Source organism: Adiantum capillus-veneris, chromosome 14, assembly GCF_014529385.1.
Source record: "Adiantum capillus-veneris isolate H3 chromosome 14, ASM1452938v2, whole genome shotgun sequence".
Classification (NCBI taxonomy): domain Eukaryota; kingdom Viridiplantae; phylum Streptophyta; class Polypodiopsida; order Polypodiales; family Pteridaceae; genus Adiantum; species Adiantum capillus-veneris.
Window position 1 is genome coordinate 59,260,761 of NC_140944.1, and position 16,045 is coordinate 59,276,805.

The window sequence follows — 16,045 nt, forward strand, 5'->3', positions numbered from 1 at the left end:
TGTATCATCTAAAGTAAATTTGCAATATAGAAGCTACATTTTGAGGGGTGCACAATGTAGTCATCTTGACCATGGGCGAGAAGATTTTGTCAAAATTAACTGCATTATGTTGCTTGAATCCCTTTGCAACTAATCTAGCTTTGTACTTAGGCTTGTGATTATCACATGTAAAAGTTTTTTTGTGAACCCACTTGAAGGTATTCCTGCTTGCCTTTTGGAAATTCAACCAAGTCCCATGACTAATTTTGGACAATCAAATTGTACTCAAATTACATGGTCTATTGCCACTGGACCTTGTCATCCATTTGCATGGCTTCCATGTAACAAAACGGCTCATCGCAGTCTATTGGCATGATATGATCCAACCCTAGCTTAAATCTCTCATGCGGATGTGAGGACCTCTGGATCATTTCAAAGCCAGACTATTGCTCTGTGCCCTATCAGTGGGAGCATTTCTAGTAGAAGGTAAGTCACTAGTCTCCTGAGTTTTCATAGATTCTAAGGCAATGTCCTCATATAGGACTTTTCTATACTCAACCTCTTTGATAGGTTTCTTGTGCATCTTTGACTCATAGAATATAGCACGTGAACTACAAATTATTTTGCAAGATTTGGGTGCCAGAGATGATATCCCATCTCTCCGTCTATGCCATAACCAAGAAAATTATGTGGGTGACTTTGGGTCTAGATTTTTACAAAGCTCTTTGGGCACATGTGCATATGCCTCACATCCAAAGACACACAAGTGATGAAAATGTGGCTTCTTTGTAGACCACATCTCCTCTAGAATTTGGTAATTTATTTGGCGCATATGGCCTAGCTAGCTATGCAACAACTCAATAATTGGCAGCTCGGCTATGGATATACAACCCTCTTTCACACACAAAACAAACATGAAGTAAAGTGCTCCATGATTTTGACTTGTGAGAATCACAAGATTTTCCTTTTTGATTGACCATGAACCATTCCCAAAGGTGGTTGTGTAACCCAAGTCATGAAGCTGACCAGTAGATATCAAACTCTGCTAACTTGGGAACATGTCTCACATTCTTAACTATGAATTCCATGGCATTATGCATGACTAGCTTGATGTCCCCAACACCATGTATATCAAGCTCATAGGCATCATTGAGCTTCACTTGTTCATGAGTCTGTGCATATGTAGAGAGCCATACTTTATGAGGCATCATATGGAAATTGACTCTAGAATCTAGGACCCAATTCTAATCAAAGCTAGCATCTTGTGCAATAAGAGCATATGGATTAAGATCTACTGTGAAAACTAGAACATGTGAGGAAGTTTGGACCTTGAGCATATCCACAATCTTATGAGACTCTAGCACATTAAGCTCCTCAATCTTAGCTTTTCCCTTGTCATTGTTAGCATGCAAACAACAAGGAAAATGAGTGCCTCTACAGCCTTGCACAAGTCACACCATCGGAAGGAAGAACTCTTGCACTGTCGAAACCACCTATGATAAACACCTGTAAAGATCTATGAAGAACCTTTTTAGCATGAATCACACTTGTAATTAGGAGAAACCAAGGACATAATGATGTAGCTTGTCTTGAGTAGATGTTTGTAGAGATATCCATAGGCTAAAAACAAATGAAAGATGAGAGAGATATGGCCATCCGAAGTTGGAGTGTACTCTCTCTTGCTCAAAAATGAGCTCTCTGGAAAGTTTTGCAGGTGTTGCAGAGAATTGTAGCTATAAAATGGGGACTCTTTTTATCTCTTATCGCCAAAAATTTTCCCTCTCTTCTCAACTGACAAGGCTCTCCTTGTAGGCTCCTTTCAATTGGTCTATTTTTTGTCTTTTTGGGTAGGAAATGAGGTGTCGGTGACTTTTGACCCAAGGGAGGGGGGTGTGGCAAGTGTCCAGGGTCCCCATCTTGACCCCTTCTCAAGACCAACTTCCCAGGAGCATAGTGCACCGCTCCGGCCACCAAATACGACGCCATAAAGCATGGCTCCAAGACCATTACTTCAGCTATCTCTAGAAATTTAAAATCTCAACATTTCTAATTTTAGATCCTCAAGTTGGCCCAGTTGCCTTTGTTGCATGCATCTGCAACCACTTTCTAAGTCGAGACCGCCCACTTCGGACACACATAACTCATGATGTACAAGTCCGATTCACAAGCTATAAAGCACGACTGAAAATACTTATTGAAAACCATATTTTGGAGACTTGAATAACCTAAAACACTAGTACAAAATCCCGGAAAAACCAAACCTTTGTACATAAATTTTACATGGTCACTCCCAAGACTTGAAGCACTATGTACACATATATACATAAGGCTAGTTAGCAAGATTTTTGGCATGATCTACTGGATTTATGCTCATCCAAAAAATGCCTGACATAGCTTGCCAGCCCCCCCCCCCCCCCCCCCCCCCCCCTCCTAGCCTCCTTGATCATTCATGACAAGTAGAGGTTTCTAGGTAAACAATTGTTGTAGCTCATTCCCAAAAACCTCATTCACATTTTCAGATGTCTTCACGTTGTCTTCCTCCATTGATAACATCTCATCTGTCACAATTTTCATCAAACATGTCAGATGTTTTTTTAATTTGTAACCATTAACATGGTATTTATGTTGTGCACCATCCAAATTTTCCAACTGATATGTCCCATTGTCAAACTTGTTCACAACAGTAAAAGGGCCTTCCCACTTAAGTTGAAAATTTTTCTGAAAGGTATTGTCCAACTTACTATTGTATCGCAACATAAGATCACCCTTTTCAATTCCCTTATCCTTCACACATTCATTAGCCTTTATCTGAGATTTCTTTGACACTTCCTCATAGTAGCTTATAGCCAAAACTATGTCCAATTGCAAACATTGTAATTCCAATAACCTTTTATGCCAAGTATCTTTTTGCTCTTCATCTCCCAATGACAACAATTTAAGTGCAAGAATTTCCACTTCAATTGGCAATAATGCTTCCTTGCCATAGACCAAGTGGTAAGGAGAAAACCTTGTGCTTGTTTTGATAGGAGTTCTATAGGCCCATAATGCACAAGGCAACTCTGAATCCCAAGTTTTCCCATGTGTCTGGGTCATCTTTGTCAAGACTCTCACCAACTCTCTGTTGAACCTTTCATTGAGACCATTGCATTGTGGATAATAAGGAGAACTATATTGGTGTTGTATTTTGAGCTTTTTGCACAGGAAATATAATAGCTCTCCTCTAAATCCCGGTCCTCTATCAGAAAGTAGTTCTAATGGCACACCAAATTTGCAGCATATATGTTCATATACAAATTTTCCCATCGCCTTACTTGTAATTTGTTTGACAGCTTTAGCTTCTGTCCAACGTGACAAATAATCTACTACTGTCAGGATGCAAGAATTTATTTTACTAGTCATGGGTAAGGGTCCGATAGCATCAAGACCCCATTTTTCAAACACATCAAAAGCTAGAATTGTCTTTCGTAATTCAGGCTTCAAAATTTCCTTCCCCATTTTTTGTCAGGATAAACACGATTTGCACCAATGGTTAACATCCGACTAAATACTTGGCCACACATAGCCTTATTGCACAATCTTATGTGATGTAATCTCGAAAAGTGGCCTCCACAAGATCCCCATTTTTTGACAGGATAAACACGATTTGCACCAATGGTTAACATCCCGCTGAATACTTGCCACACATAGCCTTCTTGCACAATCTTATGTGATGTAATCTGGAAAATTGGTCTCCACAAGATCCCTCATAATTTTCTTCCAAAATCTTGTAGATTTTCTCTTTCCAGGGCACACGACGCAATACTAAATCACTTCCTTTCATGTAAAGCACATCATCAAGCATTTTGTACTTCCTAGATTTTCTTATAAAAGCATACTTTTTGGATGATAGACCCTAAGGTAAAACACTTGTCAACAAAAAATCCACCTCCTTTGATAACACTTCTCTTCCATGATATAAAGGGGCATTAGCCTTCAACACAAACACACAACTGATCATTTCTTGGGCAGCGTCGTGAGCTTCCTCATTTAAGACCTTTAAATATACTACAAACTCCATGCTTTGAACTTTTTGAGTAATGATTCACCTCGAAGCATAAATTTTTTAGTTTAGGATTCTTATTCTTCCATACTCCCAATACTTGCTTCACAACCAAAACAAGACATCTCCTTTGATTTGTAGGCGTCTAATTCCCAACTGTAAACAGATGTGCAAGCCACCTTCAAGAGCCATGTACTCTGCTTCATTGTTACTTTTTGCATCAAGTTTCAACCCTTGTTTTCTTACAAGTTTTTCTTGTGCATCAAATGACAATTCCTCTCAAAGCAACATCATGAATTCTTCGATAAGAGCCATCAAAATATAACAGTGAAGCATTGGATGTAGCAAGAGTTTTGACCTTCTTTCTTTGCATCACCTCTTCCTTGACCAAAACAGGAGTTTTCTTATAAATGAGTAAATGTGCCAAGGTAGCCCAAGTACTCTCTTCCACTAAAAAAGTGAACTAAAACTCTTAAAGTTTAATAAGCCACTTCATCACTATCTTTTATACATTTGAGTTATTAAACAACTAAGGAAGCAATGAATAACTGGTAAGAAAAACGAACAAACTTTTGCAACAAGTAATTTTTGAATTGTCAAGCATAAACCATACTGGTCATCAACCAAATCAATTTTTGAGTAATCTCTTTCATGAGGAGTCTTCACTCTGCTAGCATAATGAATAGGCTTCATATACTGAGATTCCTTTCCCCTTTGCAACAACATGGCCCCATTGGAATCATCTACCATTGATGGGTTAACATAAAACTCATTTTCCTAGTCAGGAGCTTGCATAATGGGTAGTGTACTCAGAACTTCCTTGACTCTGTCAAAAACATCTTCACAATCACATGTCCACTCCAATGGATCATTCTTAACCGCTTGTTGCAATGGATACTATAACTATGATGCCAAAGGTATGAATCGAGACAGATATTTAACCTTCTATATGAAAGTGGCCAACTGTCTTGTATCCTTTGGAGATGATAGCAATAACAAAGCTTCCACTTTCTCTGGATCTGCCTCAATCCCATTTTCTGAAATCACATCTCCAAGAAGCTTCACCCTTGTCTGCGCCAAATGACAATTCTTAGGGTTCAACTAACCCCTGCATTCATCATACCTTGCAAAAGTCATTTCAAGCTTTTGAACATGCTCTTTCCTTGAATTGTATACACAGAAATCATCTATGAACCCTTTGACAAACTTCCCAAGGAACGGGGTAAGGACCCGATCCACTTTTTTTTCAAAATCTGCACGTCCATTTGTCAACCAAAAAGGAAGGCAGCAAAAGCAGAAACAACCCCATGGAGTGATAAAAGTAGTCTTTTTCCAATCTTCAAGAGCAAGGATAAATTGAAAATACCCTGAATAACCATCACAGACACTATATCCAATGCTTGCTACATCCAAACACCCTCTTTTCACCCTTCTTTCCATACACATAGATTGTGCCTTTGCCCCAATCTTGCACAGCACCAATAGCTCTCAACCAAGGTCGTGCCAAAATGAGAGAAAAAGCTCCCAAGCTAGTTGGCATAACATGAAAGTTTACTATAACCTTCATGTTAAAGACTTCAACTTCCAAATTCTTACTCAGCCCCAAACACTTCACTTTGGCATGGTTTGCTAGTCAAATCCTAAACCCAGAGCTTTCGCATGTAATGAGACCCAATCTCTTGACACATGACAGTGTGATCACACAAAGTTGAGCACCTCCATCAATGTAGGCCTCTCCCATGCCCACACCTTTGTGCCAAGCGTTCACCACATGAAAAATATCGGGTAACTCTCCCACAGCCAACACTTTGGCTTGTCCATGCTTTGGCTCTTTCTCTGGATTCACTAATGACTTCCATTGACTCTTAAGTTTGGGTACCATATTCATCAACTGTCCAAAAGTGCAATCTACTTTCCTCCCAATCAGGTCTTCTTTAAACTGTAAGTTGTTTGGCCTTCTCCCAAAGGTAAATCTACTACATCAAACCGTCTACGGGGTTTTCTCTTCCTCTTAACTTTCGCATCTTCACCATCTTTCTCTTTCCCTTTCTTCTTATTGGGACCTAGAGCAGCATAGCCTTCTCTCTCTCTCTCTCTCTCTCTCTCTCTCTCTCTCTCTCTCGCGTCTATAGCTATCATATCTACTTCTTTTTTTTCAATCCGCACAATACCCACATGACCACCAGAGGTTGAGGCCTGATTTTTCTGTTCAGTACCTTGATCTCCCCGTATATCCAATGCATAATCATTAGCCTTGTTAGGAAGATGCTAAGGAAGTGGAAACATATCACCTCCCATCCTTGTTGGCTTTGGACAATAAGTGCTGATATGACCAAGTTCACCACAATTATCAGAGGTAGGGATGAACCTCCTTTGTGGCTCAAAGACACCTTGTCCATGACCCACATTAGAATTAGGTTGAGCTTCATATGGCTGGGTCATTCCTCTACCTTGACCACGACCACAACCATGACCACCTCTGGGAACACTGAGCTGCACTTCTTGCATCATGGTTATCATTTCTTGCATATTTTGTTGTAACTGTTCAGTGTTTGAAACCCTTTGAGTAGGTTGGGCTTCAGCCTTTGCCTAATTTCCCTCATTTTGGCCACCATTACCTTGCACATGGACCGCTTTCCTTACTCATTGAGTCTTTGAGCTTTCCATTCTTTCTCCCTGGGGATAGTGATTGCTTCCTCAAATGTAGCGGGCCTTTTCAGCTCAACTTTGAACTTCAGACTTTCCTTTAATTTTGCCACAAAACGGTCCTTCTTTAACATGGCTTACGGGATTTCATTTCCCAAAGCTTGGGCCCATTTATCCCATAAACGGGTGAACTGTATGACAAAGTCATCAACATTTGATTAGCCTTCTGAGTGTACCCCAAAATTTCATGCCAAACTTCATCAGGTACTTCAATGCTCCTGTATTGTGCCTGAAAAGCCTGCTTCACACGATTGTAGTCCAAAACCACCCCTGGAGTTTGTGCATGTACCACCTCTTCATAATTTTGTAACCAAACTTTTGCCTCATCTTGTAAACTGTATTGCAGCAACCGCAATAATATAGATCTAATTTTGTAGTAAGTAATTAACTTCCAATTTCTCAATAAAAGTCTGTGCATTCTCATAAGGCAATCCATGAAATTGTGGAACTCGTCCGCCATGTTCGATTGCCACAAAAACACTTACATGTGAAGTCGAAAGTTCAAGGGATGTGGATGGATTGCTCTAGTACCAAACCCACCTCACACTGTGGGTAACCTTGGCCCCAGTGCTTGGCTTCATAAAACTTCACAACCCTCCAAAGGGTACAATCCAATTACATGATTGCCTCAAGTGTTGTCCACAATTTGCACATACATAGACGGTTGTCCATAAGGACCCACATCCCCTTTACATTCTCTACCTGCAGAATAGGCATGTTTCACAAGCATGTAAAGGGGGCACCAAAACAATGTTAGCATACAAACGACAAGGAAAACGAGTGCCTCTATAGCCTTGCACAAGTCACATTATTGAAAGGAAGAACTATTGTACTGCCGAAACCACCTGTGATAAGCACGTGTAAAGATTTATGAAGAACCCTTCTAGCATGATGCACACTTGGAATTAGGAGAAACCAAGGACAGAACAAAGTAGCTCGTCTTGAGTAGATGTTCATAGAGTATCCATAGGCTAAAACAAATGAAAGATGAGAGAGATATGGCCATCCGAAGTTGGGGTGTACTCTCTCTTGCTAAAAAATGAGCTCTCTGGAAAGTTTTACAGGTGTTGCCGAGAATTGTAGCTATAAAATGGGGCCTCTTTTTATCTCTTATCCCCAAATATTTTCTCTCTCTTCTCAGCCGACAAGACTCTCCATGTAGGCTCCTTTCAATTGGTCTATTTTTTGCCTTTTTTGGGTAGGAAATGAGGTGTCGGTGACTTCTGACCCAAGGCAGGGGGGTGTGGCAAGTGTCTAGGGGACCAAAAAGGGAGCCAATCACCTGGGAAGGCAGTGGGAACACAAAAATGGCCATCTTCCCCCCCATGAAGCCCACGAGCCCCCATAGCCAAGCCTTGAGAGAGCTCTTCTCACCTTTGATACACCTCTAATAGGCACCCATTCCCCATCTTATACCCTTTGCCTTGAACCCAAGTTCCTCTATGTGGGATTATTTCCTTGCCACATGGCACCTTCCTCCCACACTTCTTCAACTCCCTCCTTTCCACCAAAAATTTCCAGCTTGACCTCTTCTCAGGACCAACTTTCCAGGGCATAGAGCACCGCTCCGGCCACCAAATACGATGATGAAAAGCACGACTTAGAGCCCATTACTTCGGCTATCTCCAAAAATTTAAAATCTCAACATTTATAATTTTAGATCCTCAAGTTGGCCCAGTTGCCTTTGTCGCACGCATTTGCAACCACTTTCTAAGTCAAGACCACCCACTTCGCACGCACATAACTCATGATGTACAAGTCCGATTCACAAGCTATAGAGCACGATTGAAAATACTTATTGAAAACCATGTTTTGAGTACTTGAACAACCCAAAACACTAGTACACAAGCCCAAAAAAATCAAAGTAGATCGATAGCACTTTGAGTGATAAAAAATAAACACATATGCAATGCATAACATCCCACAGTGAAATTGCGGCCATAAATGCATGTAAATGTGCTATACATGTATCTGTTCAAAATTTGGAGATAGTTACATGAGCACTAAAGCCTGCCAATGTGTCAGGCCACAAAGAAAGGGAGCACATGAAGGCTCAAAAGCTCCTCTGTTGACTCGTGAGTAGACAATATGGAGATTTTTAGCTGATGTCGTCTTTTGTTGCCAGACAAAAGTACCAAAAACACCATTGTTGGGGGGTCAAATGTCAAAAATCCCTTGTCGATGTTGAAGCTACATTGGAGAAGAGCCAAGAAGCTCTCTCTCTCATGCTCTCACCAAGGGGAAATCCGTTGGAGGTGGGCTGATTGTCACTAATGCTAGACGAGAGGGTTGATGTTGACTCTTGCCATGGACGGGAATGTAGCTATCTGAGAGCTACATGCTCTCTCACTTTATCTATGGCAAAGCCGACAAGCTACGCATAGCTAGAGAGCTATGCTCACTCTCTTTCTCTCTTCATATGCCAAAAAGGACCAAAATTGGTGGTCTCACAGTTGATAGCCGATGGCCAGGTAGCAAGCATGTTGAAAAAATGATGAGGGTAGTCTATGCCATGCCGCATGGCAACAATGACTTTGACCACTTGAGATGCATGCTAGAGGAGAGTCAATGCCACTTTCTCTTGATTTGAGGTCATGGAAAGCCATGATGCAAGGAGATGTCATCTCTCGATTTGAGGTCATGGAAAGCCATGATGCAAGGAGATGTCATCGATGTGAGTGTCGAAGATAGCCCAAATCTCTCTCTCTCTCTCTCTCTCTCTCTCTCTCTCTCTCTCTCTTTGTGTGTGTGTGTGTGTGTGTGTGAAGGCTAGGGATGGCCAAATGCCTCTAATGAAGAGGCCTCTGATGCTTGCGGATGTCAAAGGAAAGGGTGGTGTCTACACACAATCTGGTAAGTGTGTGTGTCAATGTACACACAACTTTCAAACCCTTCTCATTGTTGCCAAGAGAGTGTGTGTACGTGTGTCTACACTCAATGTGTTGTCTGTGTGTGTATCTGTTTGTGGGTGTGTGTGTGTGTGTGTGTGTGTGTGTGTGTGTGTGTGTGTGTGTGTGTGAATGTATACACAACTTTCAGACACTTCTTCTTGTTTGCCAAGAGAGTGGGTGTATTATACACACAGTAAGAAAGGTTTCTTTCTCTCAAAGAATCTCCAATGATGCCAAGCTTTTGATCTTCTTCTACTTGTGTGTATGCATACCCTTGCAAAAATTGTCCATGCAAAGGTAAAAGCTTGCGTGTGTGTATACCCTTGCACCAAGCTATCGAGTGAAATTTGTCCTTGAAAACAAAAGTGGGAACCTTCTTCTTAAGAACACTAATGTTTTCCGAAGTGGCACCTTCTTCAGGTCGACCTTTCCACTTGACTAAAGCTTGTTGACATACATGATGAAATGTACATAAATCATGGTAGTCTAAGATTCCCTCAGATTCATGTTGTTGGGTAGGAGGTTCAATGAAATCAACCAGAATCTGTTGGGCAATGACATTGTCGTCCCCATATAAATGACTTACATGAGATACATGATGAATATGAGAGTGTGTATACAGGTAACGAGAGTTTGTAGGCTTGATCACCAACTCACTTGAGTATCTTGAAAGGCCCACATTATCTCGGAGATAATTAGGTGTTGGTCCAATCTTCAGAATTTTTGAATGCTCTAGCATACGCAAAAATAACTCTTCCCCTTTTGTGAAGGTAACTTACCGATGTTTCTCATTAGTGTACTTCTTATAACGATCCTACACTTGTCAAACATATGGTCTTAGATAAAATCCTTGACCTGTTGGAGCTTTTCAGTTGCCAACCCCATCGTACATGGTTATGTAGGTCAAAAATCGTACATTAGCATGAAAGGATTAAATCCAGTTGTTACATGCTTAGCACTATTGTAAGCAAACTCAAGAATATGTAGATAATATTCCCAGTCTGATTGCTTCTTGCTACCATATGCTTGTAGCATATCCTCTAGCACTTGCAAATTGACTCTTTCAATCTGACCATCCATTTCAAAATGATCTGTTATACTTAGATTGAGTTGTGTACCCAATCGTTTAAACACATCCCTCCAGCAATGACTGTTAAACTTAGGACCATGATTACTCACAATGTTACTTGGCGATCCATACAACCTATACAAATTGTCCACAAACAACTTAGCTAACTCTGGAGTCTTGATTGTTGATTTAGTTGGAATAAACTTGCATAGTTTAGTCAACCGATCTATGACCATCCATACCAAGTCATGACCTCGTACAGTGGTTGGTAAAACCACAATGAAATCCATTTACCATTGGGAATCTCCAAAGGATGTAAGATTCCTCCTTCTTTCAAGCGCTCTACTTTATTAACTTGACATTTTTGGCAATGCAAGACATACTCTTGAACATAACCATATAAACTTGTTCAGTAAAATTATCGTCTTACAAGAGTAAAGGTCTTCCTAATGCATGGGTGCCTTGCACTTGGACTATCGTGACATTCATAAATAATTTGGCACCAAATTTTCCCGTCCGTCGGTACACAAACTCTCTCCTTGTGGAGTAGGTACCCATTATCGATGGAAAAATTCTTCCATCTCTACAGTTCATCACTCGATAGAGGAGCGCTATGTGTGGAGGTTAAAGACACATTACCAACATTAGAGTGAGAAGGATCCTTCATTTTCACACGGTTCCACGCTTTGGAGTATGCATCATCATGCTCATATTTACCCTTAAGACATTCCAAAAACCCACTTCAAATTTCCGTGAAAAGAAGAGAGTTGATCTCAAGCATACGACTAAGAGCGTCAGCTACCACGTTGTACCGTCCTTTACGATATCGGAGCTTTGCATCATACTCCTGAAGAATCTCAGTCACTTGGTCTTTTGACCCTTCAAATCAGTTTGTTGTGTAAACCATTTTATGCTTTCATGGTTGAACACAATCTCAAATTGAGCTCCATACAAATAATGCTGCCATGTCTTCAAAGCAGACACTATTGCATAGAGTTCTCGTTCATAAGCAGAGTAATTTTGTTGTGGTGAATCAAGATTCTTGCTTTCAAATTCAATTGACCTTCCTCTTGTAGAAGGACTACTTCAATAGCATGATTACTAACATCCATTTCCAAAACAAATGGCTTCAAAGATCCACAATAACTTGAATAGGAGCTATAGCTAATGCGTCCTTCAGAGAATCAAAACTTTGATGTTGAGCGGCACCCCACTGAAAGGTTTTCCCCTTGGCTTTCAGTTGGTTCGTCCTATCAACACAGCAATATGAGCGTAGTTTTTAACAAACCTTCGATAAAAATCGGCAAATCCTAAGAAAATCTGTAACTCTTTCAAATTGTTGGGAGAAGGCCACCTCCAAATGGCATCCACTTTGGATGGATCCATGTGCAGCCCATCAGCTGAGATGACATGCCCTAGGTAGTGAATTTCCTCTTTGAGAAAATCACATTTTGACTCTTTGGCATATAACTTATTTGCTCTTAGCAATCCAAACACCTGCTTTAGATGTTGCAAGTGCTCTTCTTCAGAGGCACTATACACGAGAATTTCATCGAGAAAGATGATAACAAACTTGCCAAATACGGTCTCAGGACATATCCATGAGCATCATGAAAGTTGCGACCCAAAGAGCATAACCAAAAACTTGTAATGTCCAAACCTTGTTTGGAATGCATTTTTGGGTATATCAACAAGTCAAATGTATACTTGGTGATATCCCAACCGCAAGTCAATCTTGGTAAAAATCCAGGATTGTTTTTATCAATGAAGCGAATGCTATTGCTTAAAATTTTGTTGAAAGCCTTCCCACCATGCAGAGCTCGCTTAGAATTGTTGGCTATGGTGAGGTTCATTAACTTAAATTGTCTTGAATACTTGCTTGCTTGGAAATTGTATAAATTTTTGAAATGTATAGAATTTCATCAATTTGTGAAGAAGTCATCTGGTCACCCCAGTCATCTGCTCACCCCGGCAACGAGTTGATTGCTTTGCTCATGAGGAAGAGACGTTGAAGGGGGGTTTGGCCCATGAGAATCCTCCTTTGGCTTAATTTACTTGTCATAAGGACACAAGCCTTGGGCGCTTGATGTGACAAGGAAGCCCTTTGGAGTTGTGGCAACTGGTTGTAGTGTTAGTGGTAGTGAGAGAGAGAGAGAGAGAGAGAGAGAGAGAGAGAGAGAGAGAGAGAGAGAGAGAGAGAAAGAGAGAGAGAGAGAGAGAGAGCATTGGAGCCTGCTATAGTGCTCCCTGGCCTATGTACCACGAGCATGAGTTGCTGCTCTCCCCCTTGAGAACCAAGAGATCCCGATTGCTTGCACTTTGGTGCAGGTCAAGTTTTGGCTCCCTCCTTCCCTAAGCGGTCCTACACATGGGTTTCCTCTCCTTCCTCTTCCTCGGCTCCACGGCTATTGCATGTATTGCATGAGCATGTAGTGGAAGACTACACCCCCCCTTTTCCAAAAATAGCGTGAGGCTTTGATACCAGTGAAAGGACCCTAGAAACTACTATGGAGAACCCTCCTCCCTACTGCCCTTTATATAGCCCTTGGCATTCTAGGGTTCCTTGCCCAACTTAGCAGTCAACCCTTGGCCCGGGGTCTGTGACCCCCCAGGATTGCTCTTGGCCTGACAAAGATGGAGTATGGAAAGCTTGTAGGTAGAAAAGGTGCTCAAGAAAGTGCAAAGTTTGCACATAGGTAGGAGGAAAACACTCAGCATGTAAAAGTAAGTCCAAAATAGGCATTGCACTTTTATAGGATTTCTTGTGCATATTGAACACTGCAGACCATGCCTCGATTTGTGAATTCACATGTGTAGTAATCAATGAACCACCATTCCATGACAAAATACACTTCTCATTCCACTATCCATCTCATGATGCCTAAAATATCCCCCTCAAAAACAGATTCCTCATTCAAAGTTTCTCACCAACATAATTACAGTGATAGTTGGATCAGCCGTGATCTTCTCATCATGATTATTGGGCACCGTCCCAATGTAATGCCCCAATTTGAATCCATTCACTAGACTCAAAATCACAATTTGCCCCAATTTGAACCCATTCACCATAAAACATTCGCACCTACACTTTCATGAACACGATACGGGCCTAGCCAGTGCAACTTAAGCTTTCATTTATGCTTCCCTTGCCATAAATTAAATGTAAGCACCAAGCCTCCTGGTTTGAATATTTTAAACCACATTAACCGGTCCACTTGTTTCTTCTTTCTGTTTTGAAATTCTTGCATTAGCATCAAACTGGTATATTGATCCTCTTCCAAGTGAAGCAATTGATCTATACGGTATACCACCAAGTCTTCTAGTAAGAGTTTCTCCGACACCGCAATTCACTTGTTGAGTACTACAAATTTCAATGGAGAAATGGTCTCTATTCCAAATTCCACTTTGAACGGAGTTAACCCCATAGCCACTTTATATGAATTGTGATATGCTCATAGTGTCATAGGAAGTTTAAGATCCCAATCATCACATTTTGTAGCCACTAACCTGGTCAACATCCACATAATTACCTTATTGTTGCTTTCATCCAAACCATTCGCTTGCAGATAATAAGGAGTACTCTTCTTATGCATGATTTGGAAAGTTCGTAACAATTCCCTTATCACGTTATTCAAGAAATATGTTTCCCAATCACTGACCAATTCCATTGGTAAACCAAACAATGGAAACACATCCCGACATAGGCATTCAACAACTGAAATTGCATTATCTTTCTTTAATGCCCACGCTTCAACCCATTTTGTACAGTAATCCATACACTTCAAAATATATATGCATTGCGATTATTTTGCGTTCCGGTTTAATTGGACCTATAAACTCTAAACCCCATTTTTGAAATGGTTTGAGTGGCAAGATCGGAATCAGTGGTGATCGATCCTTGCTAACCGAATCTCAAGTTTGCTGGCAAACATCGCACTGAGTTGCAAACCTCATTGTATCTGCATGAACTGTCGGCCACCACAGTCTTGCTTGAAACACTTTCCTTGCCATCACTGGTCCAAACAAATATCCCCCAGCAATGCCTTTATGGGCCCGAATTGCTCATTGTTCGGGCTCAAGAACACATCAGAGCAATGCACCCTACAGATCTCTATAATAAAGTCAACCCAATAAGATTTTGAACATGTGACTCTTTAGTGCTACTCTCTTTTGCTGATCGACCATCAAATGGGTCCGCATAACTCCTTCGTGGTAAAAAAATCATCATCTCCTCATACCATGTCCATGGAAGAGGTTCCAGAGATGGTACAACTTCCTCTCCATCTTATGCTCGAAAGAAATGTGTATCTGGCAACTCATCCTCAACACCAGTGGGTGCTTCTCTGAATCCAATTGGGAAAAATAATATGCCACCCCATGTCGGTGCACCAATTCAAATTCAAATTCCTATAACTGAATGATCCATATGGCCAATCTCCTGACCAAATTTTGTTGTCGTACCAAAAACAATAGTGCAAAGTGGTCAGCATGAAAAGAAAATAATTTTCCAAGCAAGTAGTGTCTAAACATCTTAATCGACTACATCATTCCCAAACATTCTCTCTTTGTCATCACACTGAATAATTCTTCTCCACTATGAAAAGTCTTCTATTGGTATAATGCATCAGTCTAAACCAGCCATTGACTGTCTCTTGCATCAGAACATTTTTTATTCCAATATCAGACGCATCCACAAAGACATGGAAATCCTTACCCCAATCCAGAGGTAAAAGAATGAGTGCTCTGGTTAGCATCAGTTCAAGGTGACAACGAAAAGCAAAATCGCATTCTAGAGTCCACTTAAATTCTTTCTTGTCCACATGTGCCATCACATTCAATGGGGCATAATTTGAATTTATGTGATACCCGGCTTGCTTGGTGGGAACCGTATCCTTCTTCAAATTGATCTGATGCTGATAAAATCTGGGAAGAAGACCTTTTATATCTGAATAATCCCATGCAAACACATCCAGAAACTCCTTCAATAGCCTAATCAAATCCATTAAGAAGGATTAATCCAAATCCACACAAATCTTGACAAGTTTGGGTTTATCCGATGTACCCAAGTTAACTTTTTAGATTGCATCCTCTTTGACTCACGAGACCTTATTCATCTGCTTCTCAAATTTGTGTTCCTGCTGCAATAACTCTTTCAAATCCATCAGTTTGGATTTGGATTTACTCTCCTTCGTCGAGTCTTGAACATCACTATTGAAACTTAACTCAACTTTAGACCGTCATGGCCTGGTCAAGACATTCTCTGCATAATGACTTCGAATGGCTTCGATATCCATCGTATAAATAGCCATCAAATCCTCATTTGCTTACAGGAATTTTCTTCTTTTTCATATATCAATCCTA